General features: G+C 39.2%; 1 protein-coding gene across 2 annotated transcripts in view; it reads left to right on the forward strand.

Annotated features, from left to right (window-relative positions):
- The window catches only part of slc24a4b (solute carrier family 24 member 4b), a 128,685-nt gene that overhangs the window by 56,399 nt on the left and 51,642 nt on the right, over positions 1-20,644 (forward strand). The window lies entirely within an intron of this gene.

The following is a 20,644-nucleotide window of genomic DNA, read 5'->3' on the forward strand; positions in this document are numbered from 1 at the left end:
GGTAAAACCGCAAGTCGATGCAAAGCTTTTTTGTCGCAATTCTCTGAAACGGCTGAGGCAATTTCGACCGCGACAACCCCCGACTCGCTTAGAACTTGTATGACCTCACCTGTTGGTTTGCGTGTAGAAACGCTTTCTTTTGACTTGATTTAATCAGCGGTGCGCGTGTTCGCGCGCGTGTGTACGGGTGACAGGAAGAAAAGCTCTGACGAGTTTTAAAAAGTTGGCGACTTGTCCAGGGTGTAACCCGCTTTCCGCCCGATTGTAGTTGAGATAGGCACCAGCGTCCCCCGCGACCCCAAAGGGAATAGGTGGTAGACGATGGATGTTTGACACCACGTGCTGGTCTAGAAATGTCTTGACCTGGAGTACAAGGCAACTTTGTATTCATCAGACTTGTTTTTGGTCACCTGTGTGTGTGAGTGAGTGAGTGACAGGAAGAAAAGCTCCGAGTTTGAAAAGAAGTTGTTTGACTCCATGCGTTAGTCTAGAAATGTCTAGACCTAGAGTACAACACAACTTTGTATTTATCAGACTTGTGTGTGTGATGGGAAAAAAGCTCAGTTTTAAGAGAAGTTGTTTGACAACAAGTGTTGGTTCAGAAATGTCTGAAAGTACAAGACAGCTTTGTGTTATCAGACTTGTTTTCGGTCACCCGTTTGGAAATAAAGCTCCGACAATTTTGAAGAACATTTTAACGCCACGTTTTGGTCTAGACCTGGAGTACAAGACAACTTTGTGTTTATCAGACTTGTTTTTTGTCACCTGTGTGTTTGTGTGAGTTACAGGAAGAAAAGCGCTGAGTTTTGAGATAAGTTGTTCGATGCCACGTGTTGATCTAGACCTGGAGCACAAGGCAACTTTGTATTCATCAGACTTGTTTTTGGTCGTGTGTGTGTGTGTGTGTGTGTGTGTGTGTGTGTGTGTGTGACTGGAAGAAAAGCTCAGAGTTTCAGGAGAAGTTGATTGACTCCATGTGTTAGTCTAAAAACGTCTAGACCTCGAGTACAAGACAACTTTGTATTCATCAGACTTGTTTTGGTCGTGTGTGTGTGTCTTACAGGAAGAAAAGCTCTGACGAGTTTGAAGAGAAGTTCTTTGACACCACGTGTTGGTCGAGAAATGTATCTACCTTGAATACATGACAATTTTGTATTTGTCAGACTTGTTTTGGTCACGCGTGTGTGTGTGTCAGTGACAGGGAGAAAAGCTCTGACGAGTTTTAAAAGAAGTTGTTTGACATCACGTGTTGGGCTAGACCCCGAGTACAAGACAACTTTGTTAATATCAAGACTTGTTTTGGTCGTGTGTGTGTGGGGGTGACAGGAAGAAAAGCTCCGACAAGTTTCTAGAGTTGTTTGACCACTGTGTGTGACAGGAAGAAGAGCTCTGCCGAGTTTGAAGATAAGTTTTTTGACACCACGTGTTGGTCTAGACCTGGAGTACAAGACAACTTTTGTATTCATCAGACTTTTTTTGGGGTCACGATTGTGTGTGAGTGACAGGAAGAAAAGCTCCGAGTTTCAAGAGAAGTTGACACCACGTGTTGGTCTAGAAATGTCTCGACCTGGAGTACAAGACAACTTCGTATTTATCAGACTTCTTTTGGTCACCAGTGTGAGTGACAGACAGAAAAGCTCTGACTAATTTAGGGAGACGTTGCTTGACCCCACCTCTTGGTTTGCAGTTTCATATCGAAATGTGCAGACCCTAGAATATAAGATAATTTATCTTATTCAGAATTGTTATTCGGGTAAGGTGTGTGTGTGTGTGTGTGTGTGTGTGTGTGTGTGTGTGTGTGTGTGTGTGTGTGTGTGTGTGTGTGTGTGTGTGTGTGTGTGAGGGACATGAAGAAAAGCTCAATGCATCTTGATCTCTACCAGTCGAATATGTCATTTCACAACAATGAACCTTTCCGGGCCAACAACTTAACCCTTGTTCACAAATCACACACATAAATGCAACCTGATGGAACTTCCTGCTTCGTGTGTGTGTGTGTGTGTGTGTGTGTGGGCACATTGCATGCATTTAAGTGTTAACATAAACATGAGCACTGTTCCACATGATCTATGAGCATGTGAATGTATTGACCCACCAAGCGGATCATGGGATGTGTGTGTGTGTGTTTGTTGGCACGCTTTGTAGTTTTCATCACATGTTCTTGTGACTTTCCCTTGAAAGCCTCTTGTGTGTTTAACGATCTAATTGGCCAATGAGGACCCGGAGGGATGGTCGTTCAGCACGGAGTCACGTCTACGTGCTCTGGTACGAACCCGGCGAGGCTGCAGAAAGACACTTTCCCTAAGCGCGTACTTTTCATTCCTCACACGGTGGTGTTGGTGTGCGTGTGTGTTATCCGAGGACGGGGCTGGAGAGTGCGCGGTCGCCAGAAGTGAAGCGGTTATGTAATCCTCCGGTTTGTCTGCAATGTTGGAATACAGACCAATGAGAGCATATTTTTTTTTACCCATGTCAAAAATATGGTGGCTAAACCCATCCATGTAAATTAGAGGAAATTCCCAAATTTGCCACTAGGCGGCATTTAGTAAGCGCAAAACATGGCACTGTCGCGCCAAATTTCTTCCCCCCTACAAAAACCTTCACCCCGGCAGAAATTTGGCATGACAGCCCCTCCAATGCCTGAAGGACCCCAATGAGGGCGTGACAATACCAAGTTATATGACTTTTAAGGGTTACAGCTGCAAAATTAGCAAAGCAAAAATAGCTTGAAAGGTTAGCATGCTGGAATGCTAATATATTTTCCTGACCGTTAAGGGTTACAGCTGCAGAATTAGCAATTCAAAAATAGCTTGAAAGGTTAGCATGCTGGAATGCTAATATTTTTTCCTCAACGTTATTTTTCACCTATGACAATCAGCCAATTATAATGCTTTTAAAACAGGCAGCTGTGTGGGTTGCTTTAAGGTCCTTCCACCCTCATTGGGGTCCTTCAAGTAGTTTCTTCCGGGGGGAAAGTTTTTGTAGGGGGGAAGAAATTTGGCGTGACAGCCCGTTGAGTTTAACTAGGAACAGTTTTGAGGCTTGTTTTTGTCACTGTCCAGGAGACCACTTGAGTAATTACTTTTTTACTTATGCGCTGAGCAAAAGCATGCACAGCATAGACTTCCATCCATCCATTTTCTACCGCATATTCCCATTTGGGGACGCGGGGCGCTGGCGGCTATCTCAGCTACAATCGGGCGGAAGGCGGGGTACATCCTGGACAAGTCGCTACCTCATCGCAGGGCCAGCATAGACTTGTACAACCTAATGCAAACAACCTTCCCTAGTCATGGTGCATTTTTTTTTTATAAATCCAACCAACACAAAATGTCAACAGACATGATCACTATACTTTTGTGGCTGTTTATAAAAAAATAAAAATAAAAAGTCTATTGACCATAAAAAAAATTGTAACATGCACCCATTACAAAGCATTATGGGAACAACGCCAAACACTCCACACTTATCCATGTTTGGTGCATTTTGGCTACTTGATATTTCTGGTTGATTACAAAACTTGTCTCGTAAATTAAATTTGAAATTGAATGTCCACATAATTGTAATATTATGTTAATTATTGATTACTAATCCATCCACCCATCCATTTCCTACCGCTTGTCCCATTCGGGGTCGCTTGAGCCTATCTCAGCTGCATTTGGGCAATATATGTATAAACACATGTATGTGTATAAGTACATATATATATGCAGAATGTGTGTATATAGGTAAATTGTATATATGTATACGTGTGTGGGTACACATATGTGTAAATATCTATATGTATGCGTGTACATATATATGTGTACATACATACATACATGTATGTATGTATGTATGTATGTATGTATGTATGTATGTATGTGTGTACCAGTGACGTGCGGTGAGGTTAATGGCTGGTGAGGCACTGACTTCATCAGTCAGATTTATAAACATATGAACCCTAAAGAATATCTTATTCACCATTTGATTGGCAGCAGTTAACGGGTTATGTTTAAAAGCTCATACCAGCATTCTTTACACATACAAACTGTAGCACACAAAAAGCACATTTAATATAAAAAAAACGTTATTATGGTCTTACCTTTACTTATAAATGAAGTCGATGCGCAGCTCCTTCTGAACAAAAGCATCGATAACTTGTTTATAGAAGTCTTCCTTATCTTTCTTCAGTTTTAAAAGTCTCTCTGACTCGATGGAGATCACAGTCTGAAGCAAACCTTTTAGCTCCGGCGTTGGTCTTCCTTTAATTATTACTTCCTACTTTGATTGAAAGTCCAGTTTAGAAAAGTGTTTTATATTAGATACGTAATATGACAATACGGTCTCACTGCACAGCAGACAGCAGGTTAGCCGAGTCATTGCGCAATCCATGGGGAGGCTCCACTGGCTGCTGACTCACCGCAAGTCTCGTCTCAGTATTTGAACGGCAAATGTGAAAATTCAGCTATTTTGAATAAAAATAATCTAAAACTGGTGAAGTTAAATGGAAAATAACTTTAAAAAAGTATAATCACTGGATACATAAAACAATTTATCTATCCATTTCCTACCGCTTATTCCCTTTTGGAGTTCTGAGGGGCGCTGGCGCCTATCACAGCTAAAATCGGGCGGAAGGCGGCATACACCCTGGACAAGTCGCTACCTCACCGCAGGGCCTAAATTATTTTTGTTTTTACATTTTTTTTCTTTCCATGATGGCAGGTGAGCCACTGCCTCACCTGCCTCCCCTGACTGCACGTCACTGGTGTGTACACTATATGTACATACATGTAGATATATCTGTATATATAAAATGTGTGTATATGTAGTCTGCTTTCAGCCCTTGACATAAATTTTGTTAGCCTGATGCGGCCCCCAATTTAAAAAGTTTGGACACCCCGGATTTTGATGAACCAGGAAGTAGACACACTGAAGAAGCCTCCCAGAGTAAGACTAATAAACATGACCGAAATTATGGGATTTTTGTGTCGAGGGAAACACTTTAGTATGGGGAACATATGAACCATTAATCAGTTGCTTATTAACATGGAAATTAGTAACATATTGGTTGTTAATTAGTCATCAAGTACTTATTCTGCATGGCCTTATTATACAACCGGTAAGCCATTAACTAAGAGTCTTCCCTAACCCTAACCTTATGTTAATAAGCAACTAACTAATGGTCATATATTCCCCACTATGGCGATATCCATATTTGACGATTAGAATCTGCGAAGAACTTACATGCAATAAAAACAATGTTGGTGAGTCGGCGGTGACATGAGTTGTGTGGATTAGATCACAAAAATGTCCACGAATATTGTATAGCTTTTTTTTTTTGCCCTTTTAAAAACTGAGTTTTCTCAGTCAAAATTGGTGTAAAACATATAACGATGAAAAACAGATAAATCTGAGGTAGATTGAGAGATTTAAGTGCTGAAAGTAAAAATAACTGTTTTGATATGTACAACTTTTATGGTTGAAACCTTTTTTCAGGTCCTTTGGGGTATAGGCGCCGATCCACATTTCTGCCTGTGTGTGTGTGTGTGTGTGTGTGTAACAGTGTTGTCCCGATTATCAATATTTTGGTACCGGTACCAAAAGTTTTTCAGTACCTTTCTAAATAAAAGGGACCACAAAAAATGTCATTATTGGCTTTATTTTAACAAAATAATCTTAGGGTACATTAAACATATATTTCTTATGGCAATTTTGTCCTTAAATAAAATACAAGACATCTTGTCTTTTAGTAGTAAGAAAACGAAAAAAAAGGCTCCTAATTTAACTACTGACATATGCAGTAAAATGTTGTCATTTATCTTTCTATTTTGTAGGGGTGTAACGGTACACAAAAATTTCGGTTCGGTACGTACCTCGGTTTAGAGGTCACTGTTCGGTTCATTTTCGGTACCGTAAGAAAAAAATTAAATATACATTTTTGGGTTTTTTATTTACCAAATTTGTAAACAATGGTTTTATCCTTTTGACATTGGGAACACTATAATAATTCTGCCCACATTTAAACTGCCTCTGGCCGATGCTTAGATTAAATAAAATGACAAAACCTTTCTTCTCCATATAAAAAGTGCAACATTAAACAGTTTCAAGTCAACTCATCTTGCTTAATTTATTACAGCATTTGGGAAGCCTGTAGTTGACTTTTATTATGTAAATATTTTTGTCAACATGTGATAGCAGGGACCCTGCCATTCAAAACTAGGCTGCTACATTACTAATGATTAATGTAACTATTGTTGAAAAAATAGTACAATGGCAATAGGAGAGACTATTCATCCTTAAACACCATTGACTTCATGTTAGTTCATGTGAAAAAACAGACAAGACAGGGCTTTGTTGCCCCTCACGCACATACACATACATACAGCAAAATGAGCTAACGTTACGCTAAAAGCTAACCAGTCTTCACCTCAAGCCAGAACTGCGAGCGAGCTGAGCTGCAGTTTAAGTTTCTATAAGGTCAACGGGCTCATCGTGATGCTAGTAGTAGTTGTGACTTGGAAGTGTTAAGTATAATTTGGGGAGAGTACGCTGTCCGCTGCTAAACACATATCTGCTCAACGCTGAAGCATTGACTATATCGCTCTGAATACGCCCTGCTGATTGGCTTTGTATGTAACCAATCAGATGGTTGTGTGGGCGGGACAATGCCGGGTGTTCAGACAGAGGCAGAAAGCAGAGCAGCTAGTTAAGACTTTAGCTTACAAACTCGTTCGATACGCCTCCAAACCGGACTGAAACCCCGGTACCGAAACGGTTCAATACAAATACACGTACCGTTACACCCCTACTATTTTGTCAACATTATTAAGGACAATAGGTGGAAAATGAATGATTAAACTACTTGTTCATTTACTATTAATATATGCTTACTTTCTCTTTTAACATGTTCTATCTACACTTCTGTTAAAATGTAATCACTTATTCTTCTGTTGTTTGATATTTTACATTAGTTTTGGATACCACTACAATTTGGGTATCAATACGATACCAAGTAGTTACAGGATCATACATTGGTCACATTCAAAGTCCTCATGTGTCCAGGAACATATTTCCTCAGTTTATAAACATACATTAAAAAAAAAAAAGGAAAGAAACTTTTGTCCATCCATCCATTTTCTACCGCTTATTCCCTTTTGGGGTCACGGGGGGCGCTGGCGCCTATCTCAGCTACAATCGGGCGGAAGGCGGGGTACACCCTGGACAAGTCGCCACCTCATCGCAGGGCCAACACAGATAGACAGACAACATTCACACTCACATTCACACACTAGGGTCAATTTAGTGTTGCCAATCAACCTATCCCCAGGTGCATGTCTTTGGAAGTGGGAGGAAGCCGGAGTACCCGGAGGGAACCCACGCATTCACGGGAGAACATGCAAACTCCTCACAGAAAGATCCCGAGCCTGGATTTGAACCCAGGACTGCAGGAACTTCGTATTGTGAGGCAGACGCACTAACCCCTCTGCCACCGTGAAGCCCCAAGAAACTTTTGTGATGTTAAAAAAATTACATAATCATAGTATCAACTAGATACGCTCCTGTACTTGGTATCATTACAGTGGATGTTAGGTGTAGATCCACCAATGGCATTTGTTCATATTGTAGCGTCTCGGAAAAGTCGGTGCTGCATGGAATTCTGGGATTTTGTTCTGTAGTGTTTATGTTGTGTTGTGGTGCAAATGTTCTTCCAAAATGTATTGTTGTTTAGTGTGGTTTCACTATATGGCCCATATTTATGACAGTATTGTTCATACTGCCACTGTGACGTGTTTGGCTGTTGAATAAGTAGGCCCTTCATTCGCTCGTGGGTGGAGTCCAAAGTAGAGATGTCTAATATCGGACTGCCGATAAATGCTCTACAATGTAATATTGGAAATGATCGGTACAGGTTTCAAAAAGTGAAATTTATTACTTTTTAAAACGTCGCTGTGTACACGGACGTAGAGAGAAGTACAGAACCCCAATAAACTTTAAAGGCACTGCCTTTGCGTGCCGGCCCAGTCACATGATATCTGCGGCTTTTCACACACACACACACACACACAAGTGAATGGTCAACAGCTATACAGGTCACACTGAGGGAGGACGTATAAAATACTTTAACACTGTTACAAATATGCGCTACACTGTGAACCCACACCAAATAGTAATGACAAACACATTTCGGGAGAACATCCACACCGTAACACAACAGAACAAATACCCAGAACCCGTTGCAGCACTAACTGTACCGCCCACCTCAATCTCCTCATGTTTTCTCAAGGAGAGCATGTCCCTAATAGTAAAGCTGCTGTTTTGAGGCATGTTAAACAAATAATGAATAAGGCAGTGCCATGTTGGCATTTTTTTCCACAACTTGAGTTGATTTATTTTGGAAAACCTTGTTACATTGTTTAATGCATCCAGCGGGGCATCACAACAAAATTAGGCATAATAAGGTGTTAATGCCACGACTTTATATATCTGTATCGGTTGATATCGGAATCGGTAATTAAGAGTTGGACAATATCAGGATATCAGCAAAAAAGCCATTATCGGACTTCTTTAGTCCAAAGTCAAGACAATTGTCATTAAATCGTTATCGGGCGCGATGAAACCTTGGTTAAGCTTTGTTAATTATAGACTATACAATCTTTAACTTTATTACGTAAAACAGATCAAACTCGCCACAAAATCAACAAAACTGATTTTGCAAGAAAATGTTTAAAGGGGAACATTATCACAATTTCAGAAAGGTTAAAACCAATAAAAATCAGTTCCCAGTGGCTTATTTTATTTTTCGAAGTTTTTTTCTAAATTTTACCCATCATGGAATATCCCGAAAAAAGGCTTTAAAGTGCCTGATTTTCGCTATCTGTAAATCCACCCGTCCATTTTCCTGTGACGTCACATAGTGACGCCAATACAAACAAACATGGCGGATAAAACAGCAAGATATAGCAACATTAGCTCGGATTCAGACTCTGATTTCAGCGGCTTAAGCGATTCAACAGATTACGCAAGTATTGAAACGGATGGTTGAAGGGGGAATTAAGGCAGATAGCGATAACGAAATTGAAGAAGAAACTGAAGCTATTGAGCGAACAGCTATTGAAGCTATTCGGCGATCGTCTTCTAACCGATTGCATCTTTTGACCACTGGAGCAACTTAAATCCGTCGATTGGTAAGTGTTTGTTTGGCATTAAATGTGGGTGGAGGTAAAGGGTTGATGCAAAAATAACTACAAATGTACATACAGCTAGCCTAAATAGCATGTTAGCATCGATTAGCTGGCAGTCATGCCGTGACCAAATATGTCTGATTAGCACATAAGTCAATAACATCAACAAAATTCACCTTTGTGATTTCGTTGACTTTATCGTTGAAAATGCATCTGCTTTGAGTGTCGCAGGATATCCACACATTCTTGCCATTTCTGCCATGTTAGCATCGATTAGCATGTCGTGCTAATCGATGCACACTCCACGTAAGACAACTTGAATCTGTCCCTGATCGTGTTGTTACACCCTCCGACGAGGCACGATGTCTCCAAGGTACGGAAAACAGTCAAAAATAACAGAGCTGATTTGACTTGTGTGTGTGTAATGTGTTTGAGAAAATGGTGGATTGCTTCCCGTTGTAATGTCACGGGTGAAAGGTCATCGCTCCGACAGCGAAGAATTGAAAGGCGTTTAAATCGGCAAATTCACCCTTTTAGAGTTCGGAAATCGGTTAAATAAACATATGGTCTTTTTTCTGCAACATCAAGGTATATATTGACGCTTACATAGGTCTGGTGATAATGTTCCCCTTTAAAGATTGAAAGTTGCCATTAATCCCACGTGGGTGCTCGCAGAGGTGGGACCAAGTCATTGTTTTGCAAGTCACAAGTAAGTCTCAAGTCTTTGCCCTCAAGTCTCGAGTCAAGTCCCGAGTCAAGACAGGCAAGTCCGAGTCAAGTCCAAAGTCAATACTGGAAAGTCTCAAGTCAAGTCCCAAGTCCTGCATTTTGGGTTTCGAGTCATTTCAAGTCTTTTTAACCATAGACTAATATATGTACACAGATTATGTATGCTTTTAAAACGCTGTATGTATTTATTATTAAAAAAAAACAGTGCTGACATTGCACTTCATAATAGCACTATTAACCAGTTATTCTAAACATTTAACTCATTCCTTTACAGTATAAACACATTTGAAAAAAGAAGTGCAACTGTACTCATTTGCACAGAAGTGTTAACATTGTATTTCCATGGAATATTGCATTTTAACTAGTTCATCAGCAGTTTGTCATGTCACCTCATCTCATTGATGTCATCTCATACTGTATGTGTATGTGTATGTGCGTACACATGAAAAACAACAAATACATGAACATAACAATGAACAGTGCTGTACTTGTTAGATGTCAGGGCTCTATGGAATATGTACACATATTCTTAATATAGTATACATTTTAACTGACCTTTGACTAGGTTTGTCTTTTTGTAGGTGGCTAAAATATGCGGTGCTGCTGACCGCCGTCTAACGTTATGTTACTGTGTGTGATACATTCATTAATGTAACGTTATGTGTAGGTACCTCATGCAACCCTGCTTAAAAAAAAAATCACTTGACAATAAGTATGAATAAGGTAGCGAACTGCAGTGGACGCAACAGATTGCCGTGTTTGCAATGATGTTATAACCATAGACATATTATAAGTAGACGCAGAATTGGCTGCTGTGACGCAAGCAATTTGGCCACCATCTTGAAGTGGTGATGAGGAGCCGGCAAGCAGCCTAAACTAACATTTGACAGGTAGAAAACAAAGATGCTGGGCTGGTATTCAGCGTTTTCCTGCTTAATTGAGCGGACTGTTGAAAATAGGAATTGGAGGATTACTTTTCACAAGTAAGAATTTACATTAACATACTATTGGTTGTATTTTGTGAAAATAATATTACCACAGAGTTAAGCAGGAGCAAAGAACTACAATACTTGTATGTGAAAATCACAAAGAAATCTTCTGGGAGAGCATGACCCCCCTACAGGTATTTGGTTAACAAACTTTCAGGCCCACCTAAAACAAAATTCACCAGCCGCCACTGATTATGATGCATTCTCATGTTATTGTAACCACAGATAATTATTCAAGTAACAATAGTCAAATACTAACTTTGTTGGGTAAAACAGAATTTGGTTTTATTCTGAATCCAGTGAAACCGATTAGTGGTTTTAGCTGAAATAAAGACTTTCAGGTGTTTATATATGTTTAAGTATTAGGCAGACACTTTTATCCAAAGCAACATACATGAAAAATACATATAAAACAATAACTGTAAACATGATCATTTAAAGGAAGAATGTAATAGAAAATATCAATACAAAGTGTCAAGAGAGAATAAACTCTCTGCTGCTGCAGCAACAGAGATAAAGTCTAGACCAGTGGTTCTCAACCTTTTTTCAGTAATGTACCCCCTGTGAACATTTTTTTAATTCAAGTACCCCCTAGTCAGAGCTAAGAATGTTTTAGTTGAAAAAAGAGATAAAGAAGTAAAATACAGCACTGTCATCAGTTTCTGATTTATTAAATTGTACAACAGTGCAAAATATTGCACATTTGTAGTGGTCTTTCTTAAACTATTTGAAAAAAAAAAAGATGTAAAAATAAGTAAAAACTTGTTGAAAAATAAACAAGTGATTCAATTATAAATAAAGATTTCTACACATAGAAGTAATCATCAACTTAAAGTGCCCTCTTTGGGGATTGTAATAGAGATCCATCTGGATTCATCAACTTCATTCTAAACATTTCTTCACAAAAAAGAAATCTTTAACATCAATATTTATGGAACATGTCCACAAAAAAATCTAGCTGTCAACACTGAATATTGCATTATTGCATTTCTTTTCACAGTTTATGAATTTACATTCATATAATATAATTCATATATAATTCATATAATATATAGTAAGATGGCTGTTTTTTTAGATTTTTTATAAAGATATTTTCAAATTTGTACAACCAAATGGTCAGAGTCTTGTGGGCTATCTGTCCCTCCCAACCCACCGAAAAAAAGCTTTGTTAAATGTTTGCCCTGTTTTTTAACCAATGTTGCTTAAATTTTATAGACATTTGTAAATCAGTCGACCCAATGTATGCAATAAATGTAATGCTTTTTTGGCTGAACACCTGTAGTTTACAGTGGGTGTTTTTCTAGATGATCCATGTATACCCTTTTGTGTGCAGGAGACCGAAAGTAGAATACTTAGCTGACACAAAAATACATAGTTATGTGGAAAAAATATGACACCTGAATATGGGACGGCGTGGCGCAGTGGGAGAGTTGCCGTGCGCAACCCGAGGGTCGCTAGTTCAATCTCCACCTAGTACCAACCTCGTCACGTTCGTTGTGTCCTGAGCAAGACACTTCACCCTTGCTCCTGATGGGTGCTGGTTAGCGCCTTGCATGGCAGCTCCCTCCATCAGTGTGTGAATGTGGAAGTAGTGTCAAAGCACTTTGAGTACCTTGAAGGTAGAAAAGCGCTATACAAGTACAACCCATTTATCATTTATTTTGTTGAAGTATTTTTCAATAAATATATTTGTAAAAGATTGTGAATTTTTGCTATTTTTAGAATATTCAAAAAAAATATCATGTACCCCTTGGGATACCTCCAAGTACCCCCATTTGAGAACTTCTGGTCTATAGGTCCGTAAGATATATAGATATTTAATGTATTCATACATTGTTTATGTAGGATATATGCATGTATATATAACCTAATCATATTGTTTCTTCAACTTCAAAATAGCTGACTGTTTTTTCCCCTTCTCTGGGATTATATTCCCAGTTTTGATCTCAGACATTTGCTCACTTATAGCATATAAGAATATTCTATTTCTGTTAAGCAAATTATGAACACGCCAAGACATGTGTCCTTTATCATAGTTACACGTATGACAAAAAAGGGCGTGAATATAAGTGGTATTCAGTGAGTTAAGATGAATTAAATGTGCTGACAGTTCATTGTTCCTGCCAAATGAATTGCACTGAGTGGAGGGGATCACCACTCCAAGATGGCGGCCCCGCGTATCGTCTGCGGCAATAGGCAGTAGCGCTCCATGCTGCGTCTACTTCTAAGATGTCTGTGGTTATAACGCTAGCAGTGAGTTTACAGTCTCACTCATTTAACTACTACACAGCAAATAAAAGTCACGTTAATCAGCCAATAAACGCTAGCTTACATTCAAAACTTACCCTTCTTTGTGCAACTTCAAATGTCGAACGAAGTTGTAAATTGATGCGTCTCCGTCTGTAATCTTCCAACCGCATGTTTTGCTTACGGCAATTCCAGTTTTGTTGACCAAGTCGTACTTTTAATACCCGAACGAAACACTTTATGGCATAATTATCTTCACTTATTCTTCTGTTGTTTGAAAGCTCTTCTTTGTTGGTTTTCCTGCAATTTGATTGGATGAATGCTGTGTGACGAAAACAACGTGGATGTAATTTGATTGGCTGTTGTACTGACAGTTAGCGCACATAAGCTGTCACGCACACTCGTTGACAAAATGAAAGATAGGGAGCGCTCCTGAATAACTTTTTAATTGTTGGGTTTTGGGGAAAGTAGCAAGTCATGTCAAGTCAAAAGGCTCAAGTCCAAGTCACAAGTCATTGATAAAGTCTAAGTCGAGTTGCAAGTCTTTTTACATTTTGTCAAGTCGAGTCTAAAGTCATCAACTTCATGACTCGAGTCTGACTCGAGTCCAAGTCATGTGACTTGAGTCCACACCTCTGGGTGCTCGGGTCCCGGATCGGCGCCTATACTGTGAGAGACCTCCAAGGGTTGTATACAAATGTGTCCTAATTGTTTAACGACAATGATGAACATGGACTGCATGGAACTCCAACTTGCACCAGCTGCTTATCCTGAAAGATAGACGTTGCAGGAATGTGAGGTTGAAGACAAAGCCTGTTCCGAGGCTGCCAGATGTTGCTCTTAAAACGTGTCGCCGGCAGGCTTTTTTCAGGAGATCGAACCGCGTGCACGTGCTAACGATACCATGTGCCATCCTCTTTTCATGCGAGACGTATGAAAATGGGACATGGTATTGCAGCTGGAGGCCAACATGTCGTCATTTAGTGATTCAAAACAAAGGTTAACTATTTTTAAATGTGTGTTATGTCAAGTTGAGTAGGCTGTCCGCTGTCGTTTTGGTTTTCTGGGTATGCCTCGAGGTGACTGCCGCAATCAATAAAGAGCGTGTCCCGCATGCGTGAATACTTAACACGTTATTTCTTACATAAGAAAGATGTCCAAAAGGAGACTCTGGGAGTTATTTATAGATTTTTAGCCCCGTTTCTTCAGGGGATTTTATGTAGTTGGGCCTTTTTATCCTTATGAGGACAGTTTTAATTAATTTAAATGTTTTATCTGTTCTATTTTTTTCTAGTTTATTTTGTGTCATTCTAAAATGATTCCTAGGACTATCACAACACCAGAATTGTAATAATGTTAGAGAATCATTTCCATGATTCTCAATCGTTATTCGATAAAACAGATTATTAAGAAAAACAAGGCTGAACCCAACAAAGTTGAATATACTGTATGCTTTTTAAAACTGACTTTGAGACGCATTTCAGATGTAATTAGACACATTTACTAGGATAATTCTGGAAGATCCCTTATCTGCTTATTGTTTTAATAGTGTTTTAGTGAGATTGTAAAGATAGTAAAGACATACCTCGAGGTCGGATGGCTGCGGTGAACACGCAGTGTCTCAGGGAGAAGCCGAGGAGCCAGGCTCACAGCTGGCTTTTTTGACAGCTGCTGCCTTTTTTGACAGCTGCTGCAGGACGACGAATAATCCACCAATGTCTCCGGTAAGATACATATCACAATTTCCCCATCCAAAAACATGCTGGTTGACATAGAGAAACATGTTCGCTTGTTAAAAACAAAGAAACATCGGCTGTGTCTCGGTGCTAGACTGTTGCAATACACCGCTTTCCACCAACAGCATTGTTCTTTATAGTCTCCATTATTAATTGAACAAATTGCAAAAGATTCAGCAACACAGATGTCCAAAATACTGTGTAATTATGCCGTTAAAGCAGACTACTTTTAGCTGCGAGTGGTGCAGCGCCGTTATTTCCTCACGCGTGCGCGTCATCGTTCCGCGACGTTTTCAACAAGAAACTCGCGGGAAATTTAAAATTGCAATTTAATAAACTAAAAAGGCCATATTAGCATGTGTTGCAATGTTAATATTTCATCATTGATATATAAACTATCAGACTGCGTGGTCGGTAGTAGTGGGTTTCAGTAGGCCTTTAAAAGAAAACTGGTTTTGTTTTACAAAATTCCACCCAAACATTTAATAGTCAAATACAAATAAGACAACAAGGGAAGTATCCAACACTTCTCTTTTCTAACGTAAATCTGTACAGCAGATATGATCATCTACATCAGGGGTCCCCAAAATGTTTGACTGTTGGGCCTTATTGGGTTAAAATAATTTGGGGTATGTGTGTTTGTGTGACGCACTTATTGACTGAGCAGCTAGGAGACAGTTAGTAACCAGCGCTAGAAAGGAAAGATTTAAAAAAATATTTTTAAAAAGTTTTTTTTAAATATTTGTACTATTTTGGGACTTTTGGCGGTCCCCAAACTACAGCACGCAAATGTCCAAAATCCGGCCCGCGTGTCCTAGTTTAGGGACCCCTGATATACATCAACAATATGATTTTTCTGAGTAGCTGTACAGGACAGAATTTAAAAAATATATATATTTATTTATTTATAGCACGGTGGAACAGGGGTTAGTGCATCTGCCTTACAGTACGAAGGTCCTGAATAGTCCTGGGTTCAATCCCGGGCTCGGGATCTTTCTGTGTGGAGTTTGCATGTTCTCCCCGTGACTGCGTGGGTTCCCTCCGGGTACTCCGGCTTCCTCCCACCTCCGAAGACATGCACCTGGGGATAGGTTGATTGGCAACACTAAATGGGCCCTAGTGTGTGAATTTGTGTGTGAATGTCTGTCTGTGTTGGGCTTGCGGTGAGGATGAGACTTGTCCAGGGTGTACGCCGCCTCCTGCCTGAATGCAGCTGTGATAGGCTTCAGCGATCCCCCGCGACCCGAAAAAGGGACAGGGGGTAGAAAATGGATGGATGCGATAAAATATTTTTGGGGGATTTAAGAATCTCATTTAGTTTCAGTCATCCATTTTCTACCGCTTATCCCTTTCGAAAAATACATTTTTTGGACACCCCTATTGATTATTTGATATATCTGGAGTAACTCCCCCCCCAAACATTTTTCCATCCATCCATTTTTCTACCGCTTATCCCTTTCGAAAAACACATTTTTTTGGACACCCATATTGATTATTTGATATATCTGGAGTAACTCCCCCCCACAAACATTTTTCCATTTTCTACTCTCTTCGAGCGGGTCATTTTGCCCTGGCGGATGAATTAATGATCCCGATCCGTCAGTTGCCAAAGTGACTTTTGCATGACAGTCTATTTAAAGCCTCCGCTCCAAGTCGTCCCCGTCCTCCTCGCGTCTGTCCGTCCTCCACTGGGAGAAGGACGGCGGGGGACGTGTTTGTGTCCGAGCGAGGCGCACTCTGTCTGGTCAGGTGTCGTTGAGGACTGTGGGGGGAGGGGGCGAGTGGGGTGGGGTGACGACCTTCACCGAAGAACATGGCGTCCGTGCTCGTGCCGTTGAATTATTGATCTGTTTGTCGGACGAATACCGTGAGTAGACTGAGAGAAATACTTTTCATTTAAGACGGTATCCCCGCTCAAAAAATGCCATTAATGCATACATTTTTACTGTATACAAGTTTAACTGTATTTTAATTTTAATTAAATTTCAGATTATTTTTTAAATGCAACAAATAAGACCTGACCTTCTCTAAATACTAAAAGGGTAACTGCACTTTTTATGTTTCCCGTTCACAATTATGAAATAACAAAACAAATGTTTTTTGTTGTTTTTTTTGTATTCTAACATGTAAAAATCTCGTTTATGGTGGCTAGCAAAACAGCTAATGGGAGCAATCAATTCCACCCTGTAAATCACTTTAAAATGCATTTAAAAACTGTCAATGATACTTTATTTACATTCTGTAGCCTGTATTGTAAGCAAGCAGTAGCAAAATAGTTTTTGTCGGAGCGAATATTGAGGAATTCGTCAGCATGCTACGGTATTAGCCGTAAAAGCTAACTACGGCAAGAGATAAGCTAGCTTCTACGTCAACACAAAACGTGTTTGAGTTTGTAATGCACACCACAAAGCAATACGACACCAATATGTACTGAGTGAAAAACATCCATCCATCCATTTCTACCGCTTATTCCCTTTTAGGGTCGGGGGGGCGCTGGCGCCTATCTCAGCTACAATCGGGCGGAAGGCGGGGTACACCCTGGACAAGTCGCCACCTCATCGCAGGGCCAACACAGATAGACAACATTCACACTCACATTCACACACTAGGGCCAATTTAGTGTTGCCAATCAACCTATCCCCAGGTGCATGTGTTTGGAGGTGGGAAGAAGCAGGAGTACCCGGAGGGAACCCACGCATTCACAGGGAGAACATGCAAACTCCACACAGAAAGATCCTGAGCCTGGGATTGAACCCAGAACTGCAGGACCTTTGTATTGTGAGGCAGACGCACTAACCCCTGTTCCACCGTGAAACCCTGTGAAAAACCTGAACAATCATATTACAGTATCTCTAAAGTATTAATTCATGTTTTTTTGTACACAGCTAGCTAGAGTATGTACTGTATTTGTAATAACACGCACAAAATGCATCATGATTGATATTAAAGTGTGACTCACTCGAAGGACAGTTGTTAGTTTGGTCCAGCTGACCGCAGACTGTTTTTGTCGGTTTATTTGAGTAAGCACTCCATTTATGTCGGCATAGCTTGGCTCCGAGTACCACATTTACGACACCAAAGTCACGCCGACCTCACTCTCTCGGGTTCTGTCTGCTCCAGCTTCTCACGCTCTCTTCATGCCGACTTCTAGAAGCAGCAGTTCATCCTCTATATATTCAGCTTCAAAAAGGCTGTGAGTCCTCAATTTGTCCAGAAATAGTTGTCTGTTACCAATTCTGCCATGATGAGAAAACACATGCGTTTGTTTCCGGAAGTAGGAAGTGTGGTGCAATGGAAACGGAAATAAATGTGCTGGAAAAAGTCAGTCCCGGCAATGATTAAAATGACTAAAATACGGTAAATATTGTACATATTACATATTCTTATAAAGGGGTCGGTTACATTATATATATACTTGTAGTGTGTATATTGTACATATTACATATTATGAAGGTGTCTGTTACCACATTATATTTATACTTGCAGTGTGTATATTGTACATATTACATATTGTTATAAAGGGGTTTGTTACTACATAATATATATACTTGTAGTGTGTATATAAAACATATTATGAAAGTGTCTGTTACTACATTCTACATGTACTTGCAGTGTGTATATTGTACAATTACATATTGTTATGAAAGTGTCTGGTACTACATTATATTTATACTTGCAGTGTGTATATTGTACATACTGTATTACATATTGTTATAAAAGTGTCGGTTACTAAAATATATATACATATACAATATACACTATATACTTGCAGTGTGTATATTGTACATGTTACATCTAATGAAGATGTCTGTTACTACATTTTATATATATATATATATATATATATATATATATATATATATATATATATATATATATATATATATATATATATACTTGCAGTATAAAACATTGATGGAGGGTTTTGAAGTTGTTTTAGACTACTTTGAAGGCGTGACTCCATTAGCTGCATCTTCCAAGCATTTTTTTTTTTTATCACCCTCAAGATCTTAATTAAATAAAAAAACTTGTTCTTGTCTCGCATATTGATTGTGAACGATTCCCCCCAAAAAGTGCAGTTTCCCTTTAAGTGTTCTGCACATATGTTTGGTATTTACCATCTCATACACTGTGAAAAAAGATTTGACATTTAAAAAATGGCAGCTCCAATGCCAGAATTTTACAGTAAATTTAATGTATTTTTTTTACAATTTAAAGACATTTTTTTTTATACATAATTATAAGTGGAAAAACGGTACCGCTGTTATTTTTAAGGTACAATTCTTGAGCTTTTTTTATTTTTTATTTTTAAAATCTAGTCGTTTTATTCCAAATGGAAAAAAAACTAAACGGTGACAATGTTTTTATGGTAGAGCTCTAGCAACTGATCTGCCAGTTTTTACTGACAGTTTTTACGGTGAAGTAATGAATCTTGGATATACAGTACCTTAGAGCAGTGGTCCCCAACCACCCTGCTGCGGCCCGGTACCGAGCCGTGGCCCGATTGGTACCGGGCCGCAGAATAATTTTTTTATTCATTTTATTTAAAAAAAATATATATATATATATATTTTTTATTTTTTTGTTTCCCAATTAAATCAACATAAAAAACACAATATACACTTAAAATTAGTGCACCAACCACAAAAAACTCCCTTTTTCATGACATAGAAAAAAAATAAAAATAGAAAAAAAAAAAAAAAAAAGGATCCCCCCCGGGCCGCGGGACAAACTATTAAGCGTTGACCGGTCCGTGGATACAAAAAGGTTGGGGACCACTGCCTTAGAGTAGTCAGTGTGCAGCATTGTTGTACCTTCCTCTTTGTGAGTGCGACTTTGATGCAAAAAGATATTTTTGTTTCATTGAAATAACTGGCAACATTGAAATTATACTTTTTTTTTTATTGAGTAAACACTGCAGTACCGTAAATTGAGGACTAAAAGCCGCTGAGAACTCTGCGGCTTATAAGACGGTGTGGCTAATTTATGGATTTTTCTTCGCTACCAACTGCAGTAAAAAGATGTAATAAAAAAATAAAATACAACTAGACATTGTTTTGTTTCTGCTCGGATGCCATCTTATTGGTTGCATTTGTTTCCTCCTTCCCAACCGGGGTTCCGTGTTCGCCATGCATAGCGTTTCTACTCGTATGGTTTCTTCATGCATCACTCCAAGCAACGTTTTTAAGATTTACAGTATAACTAAAACAATTGTTACATACTAAACCGTCCCATGTGTGGTCTCTGTAGGAGTGTTTTCGTGTGTCGTTAGCATTAGCTAATATGCTAACACGTTTACAAGTGTCTGTGTTAGTATTATTAACTTACGATTGCGTTCTTTTTGTATTGTTTCATTTTGGTAAATTCACCAAAATGTCTCTGAGTTATTGAGTCTGTTTAGCTGATTGGAGAACTAGCTTCCACAGCTAGTGGGTGCATTTTGATGACCTCTGATTTGTTCGATCAGCCGTTTTACTGCCGTGTTACAAACACCGTTTGGAAACAATTCGGGTATGTAAATAAACATTTTAAATATTTTGTGTAAATAACTTATTTCACAGCATTTATTTTTGCGTCTATGTGGGAAAAAATGTTTTCCTTAAACTTTGTGGAAATACGGCAATTATCTTGTCATTTGATCGAGGCACAATGTCTGTTCTGGACATTTTTAAAATTCTAAAAATGTTCTTTGACCCTTCTTGGTAAGCTACTCAAAATCAGGTGACGCGCCAGAAAAAAGGACTCAAGGCTCTAATTTCTGCTCGCGAAAGACTTATTC

Source organism: Nerophis ophidion, linkage group LG24 (genome assembly GCF_033978795.1).
Source record: "Nerophis ophidion isolate RoL-2023_Sa linkage group LG24, RoL_Noph_v1.0, whole genome shotgun sequence".
Taxonomy (NCBI): domain Eukaryota; kingdom Metazoa; phylum Chordata; class Actinopteri; order Syngnathiformes; family Syngnathidae; genus Nerophis; species Nerophis ophidion.